The following is a 17,599-nucleotide window of genomic DNA, read 5'->3' on the forward strand; positions in this document are numbered from 1 at the left end:
CTTTATCTTTACTGATATATAATTTGTCTCCATGTCAGTGAAAATATATATTTTTAGAGGTGTGGAGGGGCCCATTTACTATGGAGCCCTGTGATTTCTATGGACACCCCTGCTTACAGGGCGGCAATAATGACGGTATCCTGGCTTGTTGCTCGGAGCCCGAGGCTTCGGGGGTCTCACGGCCAGATTTCCCTGATCATAAGCGGCATGCTAGGCAGCGAGGGGGACCCAGGCACATTTCTTGCACAGGGGCCCCAAGCTGTTGTCGTCACTGCATTCTGAGTCTTCTATCCTTTGGATTACGATATCGGAGAGAGAGTGAGACACAGGACAGGATGTGTGTCAAACAAGCTCTAAACTTTATTACAAAGCATGGGTTTTATATTCACTCTGAAGGCAGGAAACGGATTTACCATATATGGTTTGATTATACAATTTTAGCACACAAAGACTAACTTCTATTCTCGTGCTTGTGTTGAAACATTCAATCGGACACATTGAATTAGACACATTAAATCAGATACATTCTGATGACTGGCAAGGACGCATTATTGATTCAAGAAGGAACATTCACAGCTGGTGTTTTTTGACCTATATAGCATAGATGGGGCCTTTGAACTTAAGGGGCCTCATCTTCTGCTATAACATTCCATCCTTTTGTTCCTTCATTTATCAATATGTTTCTCTATATTTTCTTTTAGTACACCGCTGAATACACATTAGAAAAAGCTTAAAAACCAAATAAACCGCAAGACACATTAGCAAAACCTGTAAAATAGCTTGCACTATACCAGCCAACCACCCACCGATACCTTTAAACCAATTTTCGGGATTTAGAAAGGAAAATCTCTGTGTGGAATTATTGGCCAAAGTATCTGAACAGTTCACCCAAAAGTTTATCTCTTCCCATGAGACTGGAACAGCGAGAAAGGGTATGCTAGTGGACGTCACAGGGGCATGTGTACATATCCAACAATTAGCAATGGTCTGGTTTTGCTCCTTTAGTCCATCGATTAGAGCAAGATGGTGTCTAATGAATCTATTGTCGTCTCCATCCATGGTGCCTAACCTAGTCCATGCACCTGTGGTCGCAAGGATGCAGGTAAGTATAAACAATATCTTCATTCTTTGTCCGCTGGTTCTCCTAGTATCTTTTTATAATGGGACGCGTGGCTCCAGGTCTCTTTTCCCTCTAGCTTAACGGCTGTGCTTGTGGTCAGCAGAACTTGAAAGGGTCCATCAAACCGTGGATCTAGGCTTTTCCTCACGTGTCTTTTTATAACCACCCAGTCTCCAGGTTGCAGCGTATGGCTGCTAGAGTCTTGATCTGGATCTGGAAGAGAACTGAAGACATTATCATGTACTTGCTTAATCTTTTTGTGTAAAGCCCTCACATAGGAACTTAGCACATGGTTGTTCATTTCTAATGCTTGCGGATAGAAACACCCTAGGCTGGGTACGTTGCCAAACAATATCTCATATGGAGAGAGTCCAGTCTTTTTATTAGGCGTGTATCTTACTGAAAACAGAGCAAGCGGTAAACAGTCCGGCCATGGTTTTCCTGTCTCAGCCATGGCTTTGTGAATTTTTAATTTCAATGTCCCATTAAGTCTTTCCACTTTTCCACTACTTTGTGGGTGATATGGGGTGTGGAATGCTTGTTGAATTCCTAGAGCTGACATGACTTCATTCATTATTTCACCTGTGAAGTGTGTACCTCTGTCACTCTCAATTACCTCTGGTACCCCATACCTGCAGACCACCTCCGCAAGCAGTTTCTTTGCGGTTGCCGCAGCCGTGGCTTTGGCAATCGGGAAAGCCTCTGGCCATCCTGAGAACAAATCAATACAGACCAACACATATTCCCATGATCCTGACTTTGGCAGCTGAATATAATCAATTTGCAGTCTCTGGAATGGATAGAGGGGCCGGGGTGTGTGTTTGGGTGGTGTTTTAACTACTCTACCCTGATTATGTGTAGCACATATCATGCACCCTTGTACCAGGTTTTCAATACAGGTGGAGAATCCTGGTGCCACCCAATGTTTCTGCATCACACTCATCACACCCGTTTTAGATTGGTGTGTCGGCCCATGTAGTATCTGGGCAGCTGCTGGGTACAGTGCCCTTGGAAGGCATCGTCGTGTCCCTTTCCCCCATACACCATTTGCTTCATTCAGGCATGCACCTTCCTTTAACCACTTATCAACCTCCTCCTTTTGAGCCTGAGCCTGCATTTGGGATAAGATGTCCTCCGACACAAAGGGGTTTTTAGGGGCACTTATCTGACGTACTGTTGACCCTTGTTGCGGCTTACAGGCTGCTGTTTTTGCCGCTGCATCTGCCATCGCATTTCCTCTGCTTACCTGGTCGGTGCGTCTGGTATGTGCTCTTAACTTTATGACAGCTACTTGTTTGGGTATTTGTAGCACATCAATTAACTGCTGGACCGCATCAGCATTCTTAATGGGGTGTCCTGCTGCCGTCAGGAAACCTCTTGACTTCCATATTGGACCAAAATCATGCGATATACCGAATGCGTACCTAGAATCTGTGTAAATGTTAACAATACTACCTTCCGCTAGTTTACAGGCCTCGGTTAGGGCCCTAAGTTCAGCTTCTTGAGCCGATTGGTGTGGGAGCATTGGTTCTGCCTTGATTACTGCATTGAGGGAGACAACTGCATATCCAGTATGGAAGGTACCTGAATCGTCCTGATGATGGGATCCATCTACAAAAAATTCAAAATCTGCATTTTGTAATTCATGTTTAAATACAGTAGGTAAACCTGCCGTTTCTTGTGCCATCATTTGTACACCGTCATGAGGAACTTCCTCTCTTGGATCTTCCTTAAAAAGCACAGTACCTGACTCCTCCTTCAGATCCGAGAGAGGTAACAAAGTTGCTGGGTTCAGAGTAGTACACCTCTGTAAAGAAACATTGGGAGGCATTAACAGTGCACATTGTAACCTGAGATGACATGCTGCTGAGAGGTGAGCGGGTTGCACTTGATTCAATATAGTGTAGACATCATGAGGTGTTAGAACGGTGAGCGGGTGGTCAAGAACAATGTCTGCGGATTTGTGGAGTAATAGTCCAACAGCATGCAGAGCACGTACGCAGGATGGTGCACCTCTGGCTACCGCATCTAATCTGCCACTAAAATAGGCAACAGGTCTCTGATTGTCACCGTGTGTTTGAGTTAAAACTCCTGCTGCATGTCCAGCTTGCTCATGAAGGTACAGAGTAAATGGGAGCTCATAATTAGGGGTACCCAAAGCTGGAGCGGCCAAAATACGGTTCTTGAGAGAATAAAAACAGTCTATTGCCTCTGATGTTAGTACAAAAGGTGTTGGAGTAAGACAGTCATAGAGGGGCTGCATTAAAACAGAGACGGCATGAATCCACTGTCTGCAATAGGAAACAAGTCCAAGAAAAGTTCTGAGGGCTGCAACATTAATGGGGACGGTGAATGCCTGTACTGCTTGTTTACGTGCATTTGTTAAATGACGAGCTCCTGGTGTAATGCAATGTCCCAAAAAGGTGACTGAAGATTTACAAAACTGAAGCTTATCTTTCGATGCCTTGCAGCCAGCGCGATAGAGAAACAACATAAGCGATATAGTTGCACTATGACATTGTTTCCTGGAGGGGGCACAAATGAGCAGGTCATCGACATATTGCAAAACAACGATATGTGGTTCAGACCATCCCTCCAGTATTTCCTGCAGACTTGCAGTGTACATTGTGGGTGAATTCTGGGCACCCTGTGGCAACACTGTCCATGTATATTGACTACCCTGGAAAGTGAAAGCAAACAAGTACTGGCAGTCAGGATGTAATGGTACACTGAAAAATGCATTTGCCAAATCGACCACTGAAAAGCAAAGAGAGTTAGAAGGTATCTGTGACAGGAGAGTATGCGGGTTGGGCACAACTGGTGTTATAAGTTCTGTGGCTTTGTTAACCAACCGGAGGTCATGGACCATTCTATATGCGTCTGGTTGTCCTGGCACGCTCTTTTTCTTTACTGGGAACAGGGGAGTGTTGCAAGGGGACTGGGTTTTGACTAGGACTCCTCTCTGTAGTAATTTTTGGACTTGCTGGGCTATGGCATTCTCCTGAGCCGAGCTAAGGGGATACTGCCTCTGTTGAGGCAAGATTGCTCCTGGTTTTAATTTTACCATTACTGGTTGAACTCTTAACCTACCAACATCTGTTTTGTCTGAGGCCCAAAAATCATGTGGCACAGCCTGCTCTAATATCAGGGGAAACTCATTTGTCTCTTCTATGCTGGCAATATCTAGTGACATAATTTTGCAAAGGGTGCTTGGTTTTAAACCTGGGGTCATGGTCACAGTGCCATCGGGATGATACTCTATATGTGCTTGTAATTGGGACAACACATCATTTCCCAATAGATTACATTGGCCTCGGGGCGATACCATGAGCTGGCTATGTACAGTAGCTCCTTGAATTTGCAGGGGAATTCTCTTAGTGACAGGGAGCAGGACAGACGGGGAATTGAAGGGGGTGGCAATGACATGATGTGAAAAATCAGTGTCAGTGTATGGCCAATCACCTTGAGTAATTACTGAATTGTCGGCCCCCGTATCTACTTGGAAATCGATTTCATGTCCCCCTGGTAGGTTCACCTGCACTGTACAACTGGGAGTTGGGGGTAAGGAGATGAGGGGGTTCATGTGCAAGCTACCCTCATCCTATGGGGGCGTTGTTTGGTCGGCTGGAGGACCCGTACTCTGAGCATTTGGATACGGGTTGGTCCTACAGTTCTTTCTAAAATGTCCTGGCTTTTTACATCAGTAACACAGTTTCTGTCCTCCTCCTTCAGTCCGTCCTCTGCCTCTGTTGTTTCTGGGGGTCGTCTCTACTATGTGTATTCTGGCAGCTCTTTTTGCCTGCGCTATGTCATGTTGTGCCCCCTGAGCTATTCTAGCTAAATCTTCTGCCTTCACTGATCTCCAGTCCGGTCTACTTGCTTTTACCTTCTCTGCAATCTCTTTCTTTAGTCCATTCATGAAAGCACTTGCTAATACCCTCTCACTAGTCTTATTCCCGGGGTTGAACCCCATTTCTGACCAGGTTTTCTTTAGTGCATAGAAATAATCCTTAGGATCTTCCTCCTTCCCTTGCACTCTATCTTCTAGTGTAACTTGCTTTTCTGCTTGCCTGTCTTGACATGCTTTTACCAACGCTGCTGCGAATAGGACTCCAGCTGCTGCATCATTAGATTCTGCATCTACGGGTCCGGTCCTATTGGCATACTGTTTTTTTGTCTCATCTATCAACCTATCATAGCGGGCTTCATCTGCCAATTTTCCCTTAATTACCCCCTGCAGATCTATTCTAGTGGCATGGTACGTATCCTGTATGGTGGTGATCATTCTAGCGAAACCCATAGGGGACTGGGATGGGTCTGGCAGCTGGGAGATCAGTGCCAACTGCTCTGAAGGACTCCATGGTCTATACATTAACATTGTACGAGCTTCCTGACCTGGAACCACTGCATCCCCCCCTGCTGCTGCTGCTGCTCCCGGTGCTCCTGGCACAACTACCGTCCTCATTGGGAATAGTCTAGCTGGGTGGGGTCTCGGTCCTCCACATGCCACACAGATGTCTACTGTCAAGGGGTTCTGCTGTCCACATCTGGGGCAAACCCAACATTTGGGTTCTTGGGAATTCTGGTACTGGGGTGGGGGTGACGTCGGGAGCGGACAGGGAGGAAAATCTGTCATTCCGTTTTTGTCAGTCTGTAACGTCCGTCTCCTAATTCTTCAATCTTTCCTTCAAAATAAGCGCATGCATTCATCCATACATCTACTGTCCCTAACAGACCCTTATCTTTCAGCCATCCATGATAGGAGTTAAAGAAGGATTTCCATTTCTCTCCATTCATCTCTCCATTCTCATTCATTCCCGCTTTACACAATATTTTGTCAATTCCAATCAGTGCCTGTTTCCCTTCTCTGTGTACTACTAAGTCTTTGGCTATAATGCCTTCCTTGGCATTTTGGTTCCCCATTTTTTTCGGTTCTCCTCACCTAGAAGAGACTCCTCAGTCACTTAGACAATGGTCACTTAGACAATGGGCCACAAAGGTTTCTGAACCATTCCACTACTAGCCTCTCTAGGACTTATACGCCAACCAGAAAAACAGACCAAAAACATCAATCCCGGGACACATCCACAACACAATCATCGGATCCATACTTTCATTCTTAAATTCTCCAAAGGATAGAAGGCAGGACTGATCTGAGGGGATTCTACTGGTTCAAAGGGACCTGAGCCAGACAACAATCTGTGAATTATCTGGGGAGCCGACCGCTCAGGGGTGAGGGAGTCTCTTCTATGCAGTGATATAATTAGGTAGAATATAACAGTTATTCTTACCTCAGCGCTGTATATATCACCAACAGAGAGCTTTGCTCGTCCCACGTCTCGGACCGGTCGAGCACCCCTGGGTAGATTAACTCAAGGTCCCTGTTTGAGGCGCCAGCTGTCGTCACTGCATTCTGAGTCTTCTATCCTTTGGATTACGATATCGGAGAGAGAGTGAGACACAGGACAGGATGTGTGTCAAACAAGCTCTAAACTTTATTACAAAGCATGGGTTTTATATTCACTCTGAAGGCAGGAAACGGATTTACCATATATGGTTTGATTATACAATTTTAGCACACAAAGACTAACTTCTATTCTCGTGCTTGTGTTGAAACATTCAATCGGACACATTGAATTAGACACATTAAATCAGATACATTCTGATGACTGGCAAGGACGCATTATTGATTCAAGAAGGAACATTCACAGCTGATGTTTTTTGACCTAAAGTAACTTTCAGACTTATATAGCATAGATGGGGCCTTTGAACTTAAGGGGCCTCATCTTCTGCTATAACGCTGTCAATGTCCACCAGGGGCGGACACAGACTGTAGTGGGCCCCTGTGCAAGAAATTTTTGCCCCCCTGCCCCCCCCTGACCTTCATAGGGCAACAAAGTTATGTAAACATAACCCCCCCATGTGCATCTCTCACACCCACATGTGCATCTCTCATCCCCCCCATGTGCAGCTCTCATCCCCCCCCATGCATCTCTCATCCCCCATGTGCATCTCATCCCCCCATGCATCTTTCACGCATCTTTCATCCCCCCATGTGCAGCTCTCATCCCCCCATGTGCAGCTCTCATCCCCCCCATGTGCAGCTCTCATCCCCTCCCCCATGCATCTCACCCCCCCGTGCATCTCATCCCCCCGTGCATCTCATCCCGCCCCGTGCATCTCATCCCGCCCCGTGCATCTCATCCCGCCCCATGCATCTCATCCCGCCCCGTGCATCTCATCCCCCCCGTGCATCTCTCATCCCCCCATGTGCATCTTATCCCCCCCGTGCATCTCTCATTCCCCCATGCATCTCTGATTCCCCCCCACTCCTAGTTAATTAATTGTATTTAAAAAAAATAAATAAAACTTGTTATACTTACCCCCATGGATCCCTGCAGAATCCTGGCGCTCATCCACGTCGCTGCCACCAGGTTCACCTGACTTCCAGCGCTGTCACATGACCGGAAGTCAGGGGAATCATGAAGGCGCTGACGCAGCAGCGCTGCACTGCTACACAGGGAAATCGGCGCTGAGATGTCCCGGCGCTTAACGCTCAGCATGGGGCCGGGGGCCCAGGGCCGGCTCCAGGTTTTTGTGGGCCCCGGGCGAAAGAGTCTCAGTGGGCCCCTTTAACACATACCACGATTCATGATGCACAGATAGCGCAGAGAAATATATGTATAGTACAATGCAAAGATTTAACTTCTTACATAGTGATATCTATTGTAAATTCCACAATAGCTCAGAAACCAGCGAATCGCTCCACACAGTATACTGGCCCCCATAAAATGCTCCATACAGGAGACTGGCCCCCATAAAATGCTCCATACAGAATACTGGCCCCCATAAAATGCTCCATACAGGATACTGGTCCCCATATAATACCTTATACAGAATACTGGCCCCCATATAACGCTCCATACAGAATACTGGCCCCCATATAACGCTCCATACAGAATACTGGCCCCCATATAATGCTCCATAAAGAATACTGGCCCCCATAAAATGCTCCATACAGAATAGTGGCCCCCACAAAATGCTCCATACAGAATACTGGCCCCCATATGATGCTCCATAAGGAATACTGGCCCCCATATAACACTCCATACAGGATTTTGGCCCCCATATAATGCTCCATACGGAATACTGGCCCCCATATAACGCACCATACGGAATACTGGCCCCCATATAACGCTCCATACGGGATACTGGCCCCCATATAACGCTCCATACAGAATACTGATCGCCATATAACGCTCCATGCAGGATACTGGCCCCAATATAACGCTCCATGCAGGATACTGGCCCCCATATAACGCTCCATGCAGGATACTGGCCCCCATAAAATGCTCCATACAGAATACTGGCCCCCATAAAATGCTCCATACAGGATACTGGTCCCCATATAACGCTCCATACAGAATACTGGCTCCCATATAACGCTCCATACAGGATACTGGCCCCCATATAATGCTCCATACAGAATACTGGCCCCCATAAAATGCTCCATACAGAATAGTGGCCCCCACAAAATGCTCCATACAGAATACTGGCCCCCATATAACGCTCCATAAGGAATACTGGCCCCCATATAACACTCCATACAGGATTTTGGCCCCCATATAATACTCCATACGGGATACTGGCCCCCATATAACGCTCCATACAGAATACTGATCGCCATATAACGCTCCATGCAGGATACTGGCCCAATATAATGCTCCATGCAGGATACTGGCCCCCATATAATGCTCCATGCAGGATACTGGCCCCCATAAAATGCTCCATGCAGAATACTGGCCCCCATAAAATGCTCCATACAGGATACTGGTCCCCATATAACGCTCCATACAGAATACTGGCTCCCATATAACGCTTCATACAGGATACTGGCCCCCATATAACGCTCCATACAGAATACTGGCCCCCATATAATGCTCCATACAGAATACTGGCCCCCATAATATGCTCCATACAAAATACTGGCCCCCATAAAATGCTCCATACAGAATACTGGCCCCCATATAACGCTCCATATGGAATACTGGCCCCCATATAACACTCCATACAGGATACTGGCCCCCATATAATGCTCCATACGGAATACTGGCCCCCATATAACGCTCCATACGGAATGCTGGCCCCCATATAACGCTCCATACAGAATACTGGCCCCCATATAACGCTCCATGCAGGATACTGGCCCCCATAGAACGCTCCATGCAGGATACTGACCCCCATATAACGCTCCATACAGAATACTGGCCCCCATATAACGCTCCATGCAGGCTGTTCCCCACACATAATGCCCCACGCAGGCTGTTCCCCCCACATAATGCCCCACGCAGGCTGATCCCCCCACATAATGCCCCATGCAGGCTGTTCCCCCCCATATAGGATGTCACCCCCCTTTTAATGCCCCATGCAGGATCACACCCCCCCTTCCTTATAATGCCACATTCAGGATGTCACCCCCCCTCCCTTATAATGCCCCATGCAGGATGTCACACACACCCCCCTCCCTTATAATGCCCCATGCAGGATGTCACCCCCCCCTCCCTTATAATGCCCTATGCAGGATGTCACTCCCCCCCCCCGTTATTATGCCCCATGCAGGATGTCACCCCCCCCTTATAATGCCCCATGCAGGACTTCACCCCCCCCTTATAATGCCCCATGCAGGATTTCACACACCCCCACCTCACCCCCCCTCCCTTATACTGCCACAGGCCTCCATACAATAAAAAAAGAAATCCAATACTCACCTCACGTCTCACCTGCTGCCGCTGCTCCGGACTCATCAGCGTCGCCGGCCTCATCCCGCTCTGCGCTGTGACTGCTCAGGAGAGAGTGCGGTGTAAAGACGTCACCGCGCCCTCTGACCTGAGACGTCACAGTGCAGCAGCCGCGGCGGATGCAGGAGCTGCTGCGGAGGCACGGGGAAGGGTAAGTATTGTGCCGGGTGCCAGGGCCCTGAGCAAGCGGGGGGGGGGGAGCGGGGGCTGACACCGCTCTCCTCCGCTCACGGGTCCCATAGCACGCGGGGTGCCCGATGGTGAGGGCCCCCGCCTGCTCAGGGCCCCGGCATTTGCCCGGGTGCTGACGCCGGCCCTACGGGGGCCCCATGAGGAGACGCACAAGAGGGGGGCCCCAACGGAGCTCCGAGGGGGCCCCGACCGGCCGGGCCCCATACTGGAGTCAGGACAGTCATGCCCTGATGGCGGCCCTGCTGGAGGCTGGAGGGGCCCCCTCTCCCTCGGGTCCCCCATTCAATGAACAGGCTGCACGGGCGGTAGGTCCGCCCCTGATGTCCACCCCTGCACAAAGCAGTGTGACTAATGTAAACGACTGGAACGATACTAATAAAGGGTAAATGATAATAGAACTGTTAGTTTGTGGATACTAGTCACACCGACCTCCAGAATAAAAATCCTAATGTTGTCCAGCTGCTTTTTAGAGGGTACTTCAATGGATCACTTTCTGATTTGAGAATTGTAATTGCTATTAAGAATTTGTTTAGCCGGATTTCATCCCCCAGCTATGCATGTGCATCATTCACAGAAAAGTCCAGCAATACTTTGCATTTCTCAGGAACAGACTGACTATGTAGTGTTTGAATATATATGCAAAGTGCTTTAGTCGGGGGCAATCTCTCCTCAAGCCTCTTGTCACTTAGTTGCAAACAAGTAGAAGATGATGAGTTTACCACTTTGTTGTAAAATCAAATCCTGGAACCACATCAGTGGGTGCAGAATCCTGCTGGTGATCAGCAAACTATGAAATATATATTTTTTTTAAGCAAAACAATTAGTAATATCATTAAAAATGTATTAGTAATTCATTAAACAGCATTCTACATGAATAGAGAACTGAGATCACCTTGAGCTCTATTACCTGTCCGGTGATGCTTTCTCCTGCCTGACAGCTTATGTGCCGTGGTGTTGGGGCGAGGCTCTAGCTGCGTTTTAAGATCGTTCTTTAAGCATGCCTAAATAATAAGGTGCTAGTTGCACCCTTGGTATGGCTGGGTAGTTCGGTGCACTTTTCCCACCTACTTGTTTTTCATTTACTCTCCTCTGGCTCCTGTAAAACCAGTAATGTCAATCAAGGAAGAGGAGATTGTAAACAGCCCACATAAAGCATGTTTGTTTTTTGTTTTTTTACACAAGCTTTTAGTTCAAAGTAGCCTAACAAAGGCATATTGTTGGTTTTTGGCAAAGTAGTAATTTGGTAAAGTAGCTGACGGTGCCCTTTTAAAGGGAATGTGTCCACCCCCCTGGGCGATATCAGACCTCTCCTATGGACATACAGGTGATAGAAAAGTAAATCTATACTTACCTGTATGGCCATAGTAGGGGTCTGATTGCAGAGAAATCTGGTTTTATAAAGTCTGCTTTCCAGAGGCTTGGCGTCCGTGCGACGCCAAGCAAACCCCTCCAATCTGCTTACTATTCCCCTAAATCGCCGCCTCTGTGCTAAATTACCATATCCCTCCCCCTCCCCTGCACGGCAGGGCCATAGTAGAGGTCTGATATAGAGATTCCCTTCAACCTCCACCCACAGCGGGCCAGCTGTGTAACAAAGTCATGGGTTTTTAGCCCAAAAGGGAAGACTTTCAGATTGTTGTAACTTATTCTTAGCATAGTGCCCAAAGGCCTGATCATAGTGGTTTGCTTAATGAAGTGACTGATTTGGAATCAGAGTAACTATCCAAGATGCTTCATTAAGAGAGTACACTGAAGGAAATGTGCACATGATGTCTTAAAATCGTGATCTTCTAGAAGGACAGGTAAGGGTCTCACTAAATGCTGATATGGCGGCCTGCTGTGCACTGGTGCCACAGAACCCAGAAGGGTGCATGGATGTAGTTCTCCACAAGAGGCCCTCACACATTCACACACCTCCACCCTACCACCTCAGACCAGCAGAGGGAGCCCGTTAGGGATATATAAAGGGAGGGTGGAGCCAGGCAGCTCAGTCAGAAGTTAGTTAGTCTCTCAGACACAGAGAGGGACAGAGCTCAGAGTTGAGCAGAGAGCGTGCTGACGCTCAGAGAGCAGCAAGCTGGCTGCTGTGCTTAGGCGAGCCAAGGCCTACAGCACGTGTGAGGGCCTAGTGAGGGCCCTGAGTGTGGCCGAAGGCGAGAGGAGAAGGAAGAAGTAGCGAGGGGGTAGAGGAGCATACCAGGCTCACCCTGATATATATACCGGACACCGGGTCCGCGCCTACGGGGACCCTTTATACCAGTAGGGACCACCAGAACCCCTGGAGGACTACAGGTCCCAGGTTCACCAAATGCTGATTGCAGTACTAGGGCTAGGAGTCACGGAGGCCCCAGCGACCAGGGAGAGTGATCTCCAAGAAAAGTCCCTACCACCAAGTCAGCAGGTGCAAAGAGAGACAGTAACCAAGCTAGGCCTAGCTCCAGGCAGGTCAGAAGCTTAGCGAGTAAAGCCACGGATCAGGAGGCCCTATACCCGCTCACTGGGGAGAGTCCAAAAGTGCGCCCTTCGTCCGGAGTACCCTGAACCGTGCCTGCACCATCACCAATAAAGGTACTGAAGCTTAGCCCCGTGTGAGTGTGCGTCTTTCCTCCGGGACTGTCCTGCCGTCTCTCCCCCGCATCCACCATCTATCCCTACACTGCCCTGGGGCTAGCTCTACCTGTGGAGAGCCATACTATCCCTGCTGCCGTAACACCAGCTCCAGAGGACTGCTCCGCAGCGGCGGCACCCTTTTGCTGCATTCCACAGGTGGCGTCACGAACTTTCCAAATCCCCAATATATAATTTCCCCTTTATACTGACCGCCCTGGGTCACGGACCGGGCCAGCCACCGTGACATCCCCCACCGGCATACGCAGAGGCCCAGCTGCCGAGTACCCCACGGCCCAGGGGGCGCGTTAGCCTTGGCGTCACGAACAGAATTCTGTGCCCGTTGCCACCGGGTACTGTGCGCCTTAAAAGACTGTAATACTCACTGTGGTGAAGGTTTCCCGCCATTCCCGAGATTTCTCGCCATTGTCCGCCATCTTCCTGTCGCCGTGCGGGAAGAAGAGGGGCGTAACCGCGGGAATCGGAGAGTCGTAAACGCTGGAAGCGCGCAAAGCCCAGGACACGCCCCGCCCCTGACGTCGAATCAGAATGTGTCAGGTCCTGGAAGGAGCCCAGAGGACGCTCTGACGTCAGACGCGAGCGACGCAAGGTCCTGGAAGAAGACCGTCGCCCGCGGAGCTGCGGCCTACCTGATAAGCAGTGAAGAAGGAAGGCTCCAGTTCACTGGGGGGGGCAACCATGGCCGACGACCAGCGAGCCACCGGAGCACCGGCTAACGCTCCTGATGCCCAACCCGCGCCCGGCGCTGCACAGGCCGGAGCGGTCGCTTCACCAGCAGGGGTCGTGACCCCATTGATACCCATGGCCCTGCCGTATATCCCTGGAGCGCAGTGGCTTCCCCAGTATAATGGCAAACCAGGCACCCTGTCTGGATTCAAGAGAAAAATATGTGGTGTGCTAGACATGTATTCTATGACCGGTAAACAGAGAGCTGCTGTTGTGCTGGGACAATTGACTGGTGCTGCAGAGTGGGAAGTTGAAACCTGGCCAGCCGCAGACCAGGAATCAGTATCCATCATCTTTAAGAGACTGCATACTGTGTTTGAAAACTGCACTGAGACGGATCTCCGGATGAGGTTCTACCACTGTGTCCAGAAACCTGAGGACAGTATCTGGGACTACGCCTGGCGCGTACAGGAAGCCCTGCGGGCCCTGAAACAGGTTAGTCCAGCCAGCATGCAAAATGAAAATAAAATGCTGACGGATCAAGGCCCTGCCTTTGAAACCGAGCTGTTCAAAGAGTTTTGCCATTTGTACGGGTGTAAGAAGATCCGGACTACACCGTACCACCCCCAAACCAATGGGTTATGTGAAAAGATGAATAACATAGTCATCGACCTGTTGAAGACCTTACCTCTCGAAGAAAGAAACCAATGGCCGGACAAACTACCTGACCTGGTAGATCTGTACAATCACATACCTGTGAGTTCCACCAATTGTACTCCAGCGTACCTCATGAGAGCAAGACCTGGAAAGTTGCCCATGGACCTGGAGCTTGGAGTGGTCGAGCCAGAAGCAGATATGTCCACTGAAGACTGGGATGCGACTTGACAGGAACAGTACAAGAGAGTACAAGCCTGTGTCGAAGACAGTCTAAGTAGGGTGAGAGATAAGCAGGAAGCACAGAACAGCAAGAGTGCACCAGCTGAACCCTTGACACCTGGAGAAGTTGTGCTGAAACGAAAGAGAAGAAGCCACAAGCTTGACGACCAGTGGGAAAGGGAACCTTACATTGTGTTGAATTCCAGATTCGACGATAGGAAAATCTGCGTAATTAGCAAAGACGGAGGAAGAACAACTGCAACAGTATCAAGAGACCATCTGAAGTTGTGCCCAAGTCCGCTAAAGCCCCTGGAGGAAGTGCCTCTCACCGTACCGGAGGAGCCTAAAGAAGAAGTACTCCATACTGACTTAGGAGATTTCCCGGCAGATTGGCCTCAACTGGATGGAGCGGTAATAATACCTGTGCTACACTTCTACCAACAGCCAGAAGACTCTCCACTGCAAGTAAGACCTGTAAGTGCCCCGGAAGAGCCTGCTCAGGAAGAATCCACGGAAGAAGGATCACCGGTAGAAGCAGAGCCAGTAGGCCCAGTAACCAGTGTACTTGCCTGTCCCGTAGAGAGGTTAAGGCAGTCTTGCAGTCCATCAACACATAGAGCGGAAAATAGCGCAAGCATCCACACTACATGCATTCCAGTACTACGTAGGTCATCGCGTAGCACAAAAGGCCAGACCCCTGTCAGGTATAAGGAGTAAGTTAAAAAATACCTGCAGTATAAATAGTTACCCAGTAGGGTATTGCATAATGTTTATTGTATAAACTGAAATATATGTGTTTATTTAGTTACCCGTAAGGGTATATACAGTTATATGAAAAAGTTTGGGCACCCCTATTAATCTTAAGCTTAATGTTTTATAAAAATTGGTGTTTTTGCAACAGCTATTTCAGTTTGATATATGTAATAACTGTTGGACACAGTAATGTTTCTGCCTTGAAATGAGGTTTATTGTACTAACAGAAAATGTGCAATCTGCAAAGAAACAAAATTTGACAGGTGCATAAGTATGGGCACCTCACCAGAAAAGTGACATTAATATTTAGTAGATCCTCCTTTTGCAAAAATAACAGCCTCTAGTCGCTTCCTGTAGCTTTTAATGAGTTCCTGGATCCTGGATGAAGGTATTTTTTTTTTTCAAATTCAAGTTTTTTTTATTTTTTGTGTTGAAAAAGTACAAGATAATACAATATACATAGTAAAAGTGGTAGCGTAACTATAAATCTATGCATAACTACAGTACATTGGGGGATACAGGGAGGGTTTTCCATCAATATCCAGATCAAGCATGTATTTTTCCATATGAAAGATAGAGAGAGAGGGAGCGGACCACGGCAGACCACCAATCAATAGAGTGTGATTATGATCATTGTTGTGATGACATCCCGGATAACTTTAGTTGGGGGCTAGATGGTAGGCGTCAGAGTTTTGGAAATCCATCCAATCCCTCCAAATCACACAGTATCTATCAACATCAGCCGGTGAGATGGCAATCAGATGCTCCATCCTATTAAGGAGAGAAATCTCCGCAAACCATTCCTCCACAGTGGGTGGGTCTCTGCTTTTCCAGTGTCGTGGAATGACATTGTTAGCCGCCTGTATTAGGTAGCCTATTGATGACCTTTTATAACTACGTTTACTTATTGGTAACATTGATAAAAGGAGGGCTTCTGGCTTATTAGGGATAGTCAAACCAGTTATTTTCTCAATCATGGGAACCACCTTTACCCAAAATGCATTTATTATAGGGCACCCCCACCATATGTGTGACATTGTCCCTTCCCCCTCCCCACATCTCCAACATCTGTCTGAGACCACTGGGTACCATCTATGAAGGACTGCTGGTACCCGGTACCATCTAGAGATAATTTTGAAGGAGGTTTCCTGAGCTTTGGACCCTATTGAGGTTTTATGTGTTAGGAAGAAGGATGAATTCAATGTGTTCGACCCCAAGGCTGTAGGTCTGGTGGGGGGAGAAACAAAAAGCAGGCGCAGATCTAAGTGTAGATGTATATATATATATATATATATATATATATAGAAACAGAAGAAAAATGAACTGCTCACCTTTAGCAGATCTTGTACCAAGGCTTATCGACCAATTCTGGTCTAATGTGGGTAGCTGGTCCACTGGTATGCAGCTTCTATCCGGATTAAACGGATCTCCCAGCTGGAGTCCGTAAGAATAGGGTTCAGAGTGTGTATCCGGCCAATTGAGCGCTCCCAGGGTCACAAGGAATGATTATCCAAAAAAAGGATTTACTTCTTCAGAAGATTTATTCAAGTTAGTAAATAGATAAAACTTATAAATAAAACAACGCGTTTCGGCTATTAAAATTAAAGATATATAGCCTTCCTCAGGTCTAATGTAAGAGAGTCAATAGTGGTGGTTATATAGTCACTATAAAAACCTACCTAGTGAAATAATTATCCTAATCACATGTAAATTGGTTTGAGTTGGAACGCCCAAATCCCATTCTATAGAGACTCAGCTTTCTCAGAGTTAGGATTTTCCAGCTTTTTCCTCTGATTGTAGAATAAACAAATTATAGAGCAGCTAAACTTGTCATAATAAAATTTGTCATAATAAAATTTTCCATAATAAAATTTTGGTAACAAAGATATTATACTTTCTCCTTCTCTTTCTTTCCTTTCTTTTTCTATCCCTTTAAGAGGAGAAAATAAGTGCATTGGTAGAAGAATCTATACCATGAACCTGAATTTAAGAAGATTTTCATTCAATAGGTATATCAATGAAATTCAGATAAGGGGAGTTTAATTCACATGGATATATATGCCAAAGGTAGTGAAACGGAGAGAGAGAAAAAAAAAAAAAAAAAAGGAGAGAGGTTATTATTATACATAGTGAATAAAACCTCCGTGAACTCTATACATTCTCCAATTTATCGTTGAGGCTATCAGGATACAAACAACGTAGTCTATATATCCAGAAGGCCTCCTTCTTGTTAAGTTGTTGGATCCTGTCAGGAATATCAGCTGGGATCTGCTCCACCGGTGTAAGTCTCACTTTAAATTTTTTGTTATGGGTAGTAAGAAGATGTCTGGAGAGGCTGTGTGTTAATAAGCCATTTTTGGCATTGTATCTGTGGGCATTGAGTCGGGATCTCACCATTTGTGTGGTCCTACCCACGTACTGGAGACCGCAATCACATGTAATAACATAGATTACATAGTCACTAGTACAGGTCAGGTGATCCTTGATATTAAAAGTCTCTCCTGTGCTATTCGATGTAATGGAATGGGACCCATGAGTAATTATATGACAGCACTGACATTTTTTC

At 47.3% G+C, this 17,599-nt stretch overlaps 1 long non-coding RNA gene across 1 annotated transcript; it reads right to left on the reverse strand.

Annotated features, from left to right (window-relative positions):
• Nucleotides 1-380: 380 nt before the first annotated feature.
• Nucleotides 381-6,609, reverse strand: LOC141250449 (uncharacterized). The gene is made up of 3 exons (XR_012312675.1): nucleotides 6,412-6,609; nucleotides 2,793-2,927; nucleotides 381-1,333 (listed from the first exon to the last, which is right to left on the reverse strand). It is a non-coding gene; the product is annotated as an uncharacterized lncRNA (long non-coding RNA).
• Nucleotides 6,610-17,599: the final 10,990 nt, after the last annotated feature.

Source organism: Phyllobates terribilis, unplaced genomic scaffold, assembly GCF_046119375.1.
Source record: "Phyllobates terribilis strain yellow unplaced genomic scaffold, ASM4611937v1 Scaffold_2__4_contigs__length_985480577, whole genome shotgun sequence".
Classification (NCBI taxonomy): domain Eukaryota; kingdom Metazoa; phylum Chordata; class Amphibia; order Anura; family Dendrobatidae; genus Phyllobates; species Phyllobates terribilis.